Source organism: Solanum lycopersicum, chromosome 10 (genome assembly GCF_036512215.1).
Source record: "Solanum lycopersicum chromosome 10, SLM_r2.1".
Lineage (NCBI taxonomy): Eukaryota > Viridiplantae > Streptophyta > Magnoliopsida > Solanales > Solanaceae > Solanum > Solanum lycopersicum.
The window spans coordinates 11,853,927-11,863,244 of record NC_090809.1 but is presented as its reverse complement, the minus strand read 5'-3'; the positions used below and the strand labels follow the sequence as shown (position 1 = coordinate 11,863,244).

The window sequence follows — 9,318 nt, the reverse complement described above, 5'->3', positions numbered from 1 at the left end:
CTCCTAAGTGAGCACAAAAAGAAAACTAAACCCCAACATATACCAATAATGTATCTGTGTATACCAATAAAATGCGGAAGCTCAAAACTTATTAAGTAACCAATTAAATAAGCTTCTAAAGTTCAACACTTATTATCCCCAATATATAAAAATCATCAAATCAAGGGCATCAATTTTTTAATTACAAGGTCTAAGAGTGTTTAAGAAATCAAAATAAGCAAAAAGATGGTCCTTCCGAAATTCAAAGACATCAGACGTGAATGAGAGAATCCAGCACAAGCTAGAAATAATAACTCACCCTGAACTCTGATGTGCAGGAGACTTGCTAGAGTTGAGGACGAGTTGAAGTCGATGATACACTTGTTGCACTCTACAAAAGAACAAAGAAGAAAATACAAGTAGGGGTCAGTACAAGGAACACATTCTGAGTAGATATCATCGACCAACTCAAAATAGAAACCAATATATATTGAATAATCATATAAAATCAACTACAATACTAAATAGGTGGCAAGAAACAAACACATGAACCAGTGAAAACAACACCATAGTAGGTACAACATCAATCACAACATCAAGCACACCTATGAGGACTCATGCGTCCACACCATACTCATTTCGAAAATGAATTCTTTGAGATTGAGTATATTAAGTTAATTCAAGATTCCTTTCCTTTAATGTTTTTGTGTCGGAATGTGACACTCCGATCCCATATACAATGTTAGAATGTGACACTTAAATCTCATAATACCGTGTCAAAACGTGACACTCCGATCCCATTATCTCATTATTTTATTTCATCAAGCCTTATTTATTCAAGGCCTCATTTTAATAGAGAGGGTTCAAGATTAGAAATTCAACAGTCTCATAATTTTAGGTCAACCACAAACCACACAATCAAGACATACAACCACAAAATCAAGTACATAAAAGACTTTAGAATATCACTCAATACATATCTATCGCTATTGAGAGTTTATCTATCAAATTGAAATAAACCATAATCTCCCTCCACCGGAGAATCGAAGTCAAGCAACTACTTCTCCAATGCTTTTATTTTCCTTATTGCCTCATAACCCTTCCAATCTATCAAATATATATATGCATAATGTGTAAGTTGACAATCCCATAAATACTCAGATTATTCTATGTTTAGTCTAGACCCAAAAACTCACCTAATTACATTATCAATTTCCTAAAGTTCAACCTAAGGGTAGGTCTTCATTCTCCTAATTAACATAACTTTAATGTAATTCGTATAATATACTACACCTTATATTTAATTACCTATCTCAATATATCAAATTTTAAATTTATAATATAGTAAACTAAACCCACTGATCACGATATCAGTGGCAGTCCACACATAAAACCTATTTCAAAAGATGAACATAACAGTAACTATTATATTTTACAATACTTACACCTGCAATCCACTCTTAATACATTAAATAATAATTAAATTAAACAAAAGAAAAAAGAAAAAAAAAACCAGCAACTATCCATTGGCCCTTACTACTTTAGTTTCTACTGTTTTCTCCATTAACTGTAACATCATATGCACATATATACATTTAGCAACAATTTCTTTGACACTTAATAATTATCATCATTATCCTAAAGTGGGTCATTTGGAATATTTGTTTCCAATGACTGTCACGCCACATAGACTAAACAACTAAAATTTCTATCAAAGTGTTCAACCCATTATTCCACCTAAGGCGAAAATAACTAATAGCCACAATTTTCCGTACGGTTCAACGATATTTCATCTCTATATTACTACACATGCAATACATAATTCTCTTACATCACCACGTGGATGCTGATCCTAATTCAACTACAAACATACAGTACATGTAACAAGAAAATTGAAGAGAATTATCACCTGAATTGTTTCTAGAATCGGTTTTCCCGATCGTGCAGCGCCTTCCCTTTTATTTATTTATTTTCTTATTTTCTACAGATCAGCTGTTACCCTAATTATCTTATAACTAGCTATAAAAATAATAAAAGTGGCCCAATTTAATGTAATGTTATTTTTATTAACCACTAACTAAATAACTATTAAAAACTACCTTACTAATTTTACGAATTATAATTAAGAATAGTCCAAAAGATGACGTTACTATTTTGGATGAACAATGAACACCAAAAATGAAGGACGACATTCACCAAAACGGTTTTTTTCATCGAATTCATGCATTGAAATCTTATCGAATTGAAATTCATAATTATCTAATTGTTTGACAAAAAACATCATGAATATAAATGCATAATCATGATTTCATAAAACATAAATGTTGGTATGAATTATATGACAGACATATACATGGATCGATGGATGAATGGATGAATATATCGATACATAGATAAATAGATTGATAAATATATAAATAGATAGATAGATAAATAGATACAGGGATGAATTGATAGATAATAGACAAATAGATAGATGGATGGATGGATCAATAAATAGATAGATGAATGGATGGATGGATGGATATATAGATAGATAGATAGATAGATAGATAGATAGAGAAAGAGAGAGAGAGAGAGAGAGAGAGAGAGATAGATAAATAAATATATGGATGGATGGATTGATATGCAGATTGATTGATTGACTGATAGATATATCAATAGATATATAGGTGGATGAATGGATGGATAGATAGATAAACAGATGGATAGATAATAGATAGATAGATATATTATCCATTCATCTATCTATCTATCCATTAATCCATCTATATGTCTACCTACATACTTATCTATCTATCTATCTATCTATATCTATCTATCTATAGATAGATAGATAGATGGATAGATAGATGGATGGATGGATGGATAGGTAGGTAGGTAGGTAGGTAGACATATAGATGGATTGATGGACAGATAGATAATGGATGGAAGGATAGGTAGATGGATGGATATATAGATGGATGGATGAAAGGATAGGTAGATGGAAAATGTTATTCTAGAAACTGTTTTCCTTGAAAACAAGTCGATTATTGACTTATTTTCTCATGTTTGGTTGGTTTGTAGAAAAAAATTTGTAGTAGAAAGCATTTTTAAAAATAAAATTGATTTTTTTTTGAAAGATGTGGAGGGCTGGTAGGGGGCTGAGGGGGGGACGAGGTCAGGGTGTGGGGGGTAAAAATTTTAAAATTGAAATTACAAATAGCTTTTAAAAAGAACTTTTAATACTTTTTATGGGGGTGGTTGTGGAAGGGGGCTAGGGGAAGGGGTGAGGTTGTGGTAAAAAATCAAAGTTAAAAACGTTTCTTTAAAAACAAGCTTCAAATTATTTTTTTATGGGGGGGGGGGGGGGGGAGGTGTGGTTGAGAGAGATGGTTTTAGAGCAGGGACAAAATAAATGATTTTCTCAACAAAAAAAAAGTTAATACGCATTTGGAAGAGACTTTTTTGGAAAATCTTTTCCTTAAGTTTTAAAGGGATGTCTTTTTCCTAATATTTGATGAAAATGATTTGATTTCGAAAATAATTTTCAAAATATTTTTCCCAGCCAAACATGAGAAAATTAATGAGCATTTTCCTTTATACCAAACACACCCTCATATTATAATTGAGAACTAGTCTTATTTGCCACTATTTTTGGAAGAAATCTATATCAATTTAATCTATTGAAGATAACATAAATCTCAATACTAAGGTAACTAACCATATTTGATACTTTTTGGTAAGAAAATCTGTGTCTATTAATTTTATTGTGTTTGTAAATAAATTTTGAAACACTATAAATTGAATAAAACATAGAAGCAATTAACAAATAAAAAGCAGAATCATATTATTTTTCAGTTTCATTATGAGTAATTTTCATCTTTTTGTATCTATTGTTGTCCTTTTCCTTCTAAATACATCAGTAGAAGTTGCAGGTATTAGAATTGAGAACATTTCAACCAAATCGGTAAAGGTCAAAGAGATTTTTCGATTTTTGATGGAGTTAAAAACTTTTCAATCCACGCGCACAGCTCCTACTGGGCCAAGTCCAATACACCATGGTGGCACCTCGAATTCCGGTAACTTCTCAAACCCAATAGAACAAACAATTAGCAATTGAAAAAATAAACTTTATAACTTAAATAAAGTCATTAGTATATACATTATAATTAAATGGAGGTTGTTTCATTATACTAAATTATTAGTTTTGTTATTTTATTATATTAATCTTATTTTAGATATTTTTTTATTTATATTTTTTTTCATTTCTAATAGGTAGTTATAACTTTTGTACGATATGAATGTTAACAAAAATCTAATGATAACTAAAAACAACACTATATTATATGTGTCATAATGTTCAATCTTGAATGGTAATATTATGAAAAAATAATTGATATATACAAAACAAAATATGAAAAGAGTGACGTGACATCTCTCAACTTCTAGCATTGACATGTATCTTTTTCTTATTTATTTGGGCTTTTTTCTTATTCTTCTAATCTTTTTCCTTATTTATACTGTAGAATTGAATAAACAAACACTAAGAATCATTATTTAAGAGAAGAAAATTTATTATCAAATTACAATGCTTATAGTTTAGCTATGAGTTATGCATGATTTAATATAAAAATCAATCATATAACAAATGTTGTTGCCAATAGGATTTTCGGTTACTATTTTCAATTTTTGCACATTACAATATCCTTAATTTTGGAAGATAGGTGTGGCTTCTCCCAATATCCTTATAAAACAAACGTAAGTTATCGTGAATGTCATATCATAAGAAGCCCCATTAAAATTGTTATTCTTTTATTTAATCAACGAGCTTACATGTATGTTTTATTTTTTGCACTTTTTTCATCAAGTTATCCTTTGTGTGTGGATTATTTATCTTTATCTAAGGAGTGTTACTTGATGCGATTTCATTGGATAAAATAATTAAATACCTATACATAATTGGAAGGCTAAAATATATAAAATGATAAAATTTTAAAAGATTGCTTTACATCAACAACATTGCAGCTCATTTGGCTGGGGCGTCTTATATTTAACCTTCAAGTGTTGTGTTCTATACTCCGCCCATAGATCTCTTGAAAATTTCAAATCATTGATTTTAAGAATGTCATTGTAAACATTAAAATTTAATTGGATTTAAATCTATAAATTAATTTACATTATATAAAATTCAAGAAAATAGTTGAGGTTATGTGGCGATCCAAGTCAAACAAAATAAGTTACTAAAGTCAATGCCACGTGTCAAAGTTATATGGAATCAAAGTCAAATTAAATAAGTCACTAAAATCATGTCATGTCAAGGTTATGTGGCAATTTAAGATAAATTCAATAATCCACTAAAATCATGCCACATGTAAAGGTTATGTGGCAATTCAAGTCAAATCAAATGAGCCACTAGAATAACGACATGTGTATGTGTGACATGTTGTGACCAATCAGATCAAAGCTTTTCTAGGGAGCAATGTGATTGGTCGGTTCAAACCGACCAATCAAATCACATCAGTAGACTACTCCCTACTACTAAAAATAGGGGTCCTAATTCTTCTTAAAGCGGGTTCGTTTTCAAGAACAAGAAGCAAGAAGAGAGCGCATGGATCAAAAGGTGCAAATTCTCTACAAGGTGAAAGTTGAAGCAATCAAGTTTCAAAGTTCAAGATTCAAGATCAAGTTACTTGTTCATGCTAATTATTCATCATAACTATACAAGTGTTCTTGATGAATAATTTACAGTCAAGTTCAAAGTTCAAGATTCAATATAAAGTTATTCAAGCCCTTGACTCTAAATCAAATTGAAGTCCAATACATTTCATATTATTTTGAAAATCAAAGTAGTATCATAGAGATTGTAACACACACTATATTTTGAAATCAAATACTAGATTTTTTTACTTTTATTTTTCTGTCTTGATTATTTATTTTTCTTGACTTGAAAATATGTTGTTTACAAATTTTGGCACACCCAATAGAATAATCTCTACCTCTCATCTCTTTACATCGATCAGCAAGTTTCAAGAACACTGAGATGACTTCTAAGAAGTTCAGCTCCAAATCTATTGCTGTTAAGACTGTCATTTCCAAGTTTTCCTCTGCGGTGGAGAATATACTGGATGCTACTATGGAATGTTTGGGACCCATCACTAGGAACAAAACAAACTTACTAGGACAACAAACACTTCAAACCTCCTCTACATCAGTTCCTATTATGTATCTCCAATCTTCAAAGGAGGAAATATTCTATCCGAATGAATTAGTAGAAGGGGGAAATATAACTGAGATTGTTGAAAAGACATTGGTCCAACTCAGTCCATTCAATAACAAGGATCGTAATATTCAAGATGAAGATCATGTTTTGATCACTAGATATACCCCCGTCACTCCACGTAAGTTGTTCCAATTAGATTTCAGTTTGAGGGAAAATCTGTGGTTTACTCCATCACCCATAATGGCAATATAAGCAATGATGACTAACACCTCAACTGTTGAAGTACAATTCACAAATTTGACAAAGGCAATTAAAGGTCTAACAAAGTATCTGCAAGATCAGGATAATCAAATTGTTAAGCTAACTGATAGGGTTAAAAATGTTATGGACGGAGTCTCAAGCCATGCACCAGGAAAGCACCCCATGGTACAAGAAAAAAAAGAATCCTCTACAAAGCAAACACATGTTGATGAACTGCAAGTATCTGCTGAAGGGAGAATTCCCATTCATTAACTAAAAGACTTCATATTGGGAACTATCAAATTCAAAATGTGACGTCCCTTCAAAGTCATCGTTTACATATACCAAGCAATACACTTTATAAATCGATTTTTTTGAAGATGCCTGCTGATTATCAACATCCGAAATTTTAACAATTCGATAGTAAGAGAAATCCAAAGAAAGACATTGCACATTTTGATGGAAGCTGCAATAATGCTGGAACATATGGAGATTATCTGGTTAAACAATTTGTGCTCTTCTTGCAAGGAAATGCTTTCGATTGGTATACGGATCTCATGGTTGGTTCCATTGATGATTGGAAACACCTTGAACATGAATTTCTCAATCGTTTTTATAGCATGAGACACTCTGTGAGTATGATTGAACTCAGCAATACGTGTCAATGGAAGGATGAACATTTCATTGAGTTCAATATTGTGGTAATAATAAAAATAAAGAGCACTGATTTTTATATTAGAGTATTTAAAAAGATTCACTTACTTCTTATATTGAATATTTAGTACAATTCAAAGAGTTAAATGAGTGATATTATTAATATATTTGATATAGCACATTAATAAAAATAAATATAAAAAAGTCTTAAAAACATATTGCAGTTGTATTTCTTCGCCAAACAGAGGTCTTAGATAACTTTCTATGTCACAAGATGATATACGTTTTATTACCTATATAGTCATAATATATAACATATTTAGTCAAAATAACAACACTTTAAAATATTTGTTTAAAACTTCATTTCAATATATTCAAAAATAATTTGCATTTACATTTTAATATTTTTGAGATTTTTTTTTAATTAAAAGAGTCCATAATTCGACCAAACTCTAACCAATACCAATTCAAAATAAAACACAAATACAATATTCTCCCCTCATCTTGCAAGTTTCTCCCCTTTTCACGTTATTCTCTAAAAAAAATTTCCACCTGTGAAGTAACCGGATTCTCTTCATTCTTCAAATAAAAGTTATTCACAATTTGATTCTTCAAAAAAATATATGCATTAATTCAAGGATTTTCTTGATCGATAAACAATTAGGTAAACTTTATTTCATCAAATTTTGAATTTGATTAAGGCAATTTCGATTATATTTTTAAATCTCTTTTCATTTGTTTTCAATATCATTGTTTATATTTTACGTTGTTCATATTACGTATTTTTCATTACTATTCTCGATTTTTATGCAAGTTTGTTTATATTTTCAGTCATTTTTTTGCAGATTTTTACTACAAAAATGTAGGCTCTGCGGTTAAAATGGCTCAACAGATGATATTTTACTTTCTTCATAATTCTACCCGCATTCAAGTTTAAGATAGCAATGTCAGGCAAAGACACTATTAATAAATAAAAAAATTGGGTGTTGAAGATTTTGATAAACATGATGAAGACCAAGGTGAAGAACAATTTACTATTAGTTTGTTTTGTATTTATAAATTCTTTTAAAATTTTGTATTATTTCTAAATTTGTATTTAAACAATTAAGTATGATTTTAGGGGTCGTTTGTTAGGCTACATTAAACAAATACTTCATATAATTTGTATTTTATTATATAGTACTATGTTTGGTAGGGAATTAGGTCGATAAACAATCAAGTAAACATTGTTTCATCATAATTTGAATTTGATTAAGTTAATTTCGATTAGATTTTTAAATTTGTTTTGATTTGTTTTCAGTGTCACCGTTTAAATTTCGCATTGTTCATATTACATATTTTCTATTATTATTCTCGATTTTTATGCAAGTTTCTGGTACACTCAAACTTACTTCTCAAAAAAGAAATAAAGTGGTCGTATCAAGTAAAGAACCCAACTAATGAGGTTGGGATCATTTCCACGAGGAATATAGTTCAGACTTAACTTCAATCTATTATAACTATTATTTAGTCAATTATTTTTTGAGAAAGCAAAGACAATAAATGGTGGGATTTTATTTCTAAATGAAAGAAAATAATTAGTTAAATCAAAGTAGTACAACTAACAGATTCAAATGTTGGAGTTTAATCAGTTAATAAAAGTAACTAGGGTTTACGTGTTCCCTACAGGTTTCTAACTTGATAAATCTAACTATAACAATTCTTTCCTATTATATTGCATTCAAAGTGATAAGTTATGTATTTCTAAATCCTTGGTCCGGCATCTAGGAAATTTCACTTTGCACCTTGATCCGGCTACGTGTGTTGCTATACTAACCCTTACCTTTACCTCATATTAAGCATTGTATTCGATATTTGACTAAGTTATTACCTCATACTAATCAATACTAGCCTATTAGATAGTATACACTAAATCTATGTTGATAATTCTTTTTCTATTATCTACCTCCTTGATCCGGCAAGTAGCATTAAGGCGAGTTCTAACGTTGGCCATCCGTTATAAAGACTTCTAAGCGAAAAAATTATCAATACATGCAACATACTATTCTAGGATTGTTATTTTAGTTAGATTTTATCTTATTCTTCGCCCATGGTTCCCACAACCCTAGTTATGGAATTTAGTTACCGACAGTCATAATCACAATATTCAAATATGTAATATAAGAATTCATGCCACCTACTTCAATGAGAAAGAATAAAATCCAAAAATTTACTTGCTTAATCAACAAAATCACCAACAATCA

General features: G+C 30.1%; 1 long non-coding RNA gene across 2 annotated transcripts; it reads left to right on the top strand.

Annotated features, from left to right (window-relative positions):
* The first annotated feature begins 7,614 nt into the window (after window positions 1-7,614).
* Window positions 7,615-8,338, top strand: LOC109121352 (uncharacterized). Of its 2 annotated transcripts, none has more exons than XR_002028751.2 (2): window positions 7,615-7,739; window positions 7,921-8,338. It is a non-coding gene; the product is annotated as an uncharacterized lncRNA (long non-coding RNA). The 2 variants fall into 2 exon arrangements; XR_002028752.2 differs by having other exon boundaries at window positions 7,907-8,338.
* Window positions 8,339-9,318: the final 980 nt, after the last annotated feature.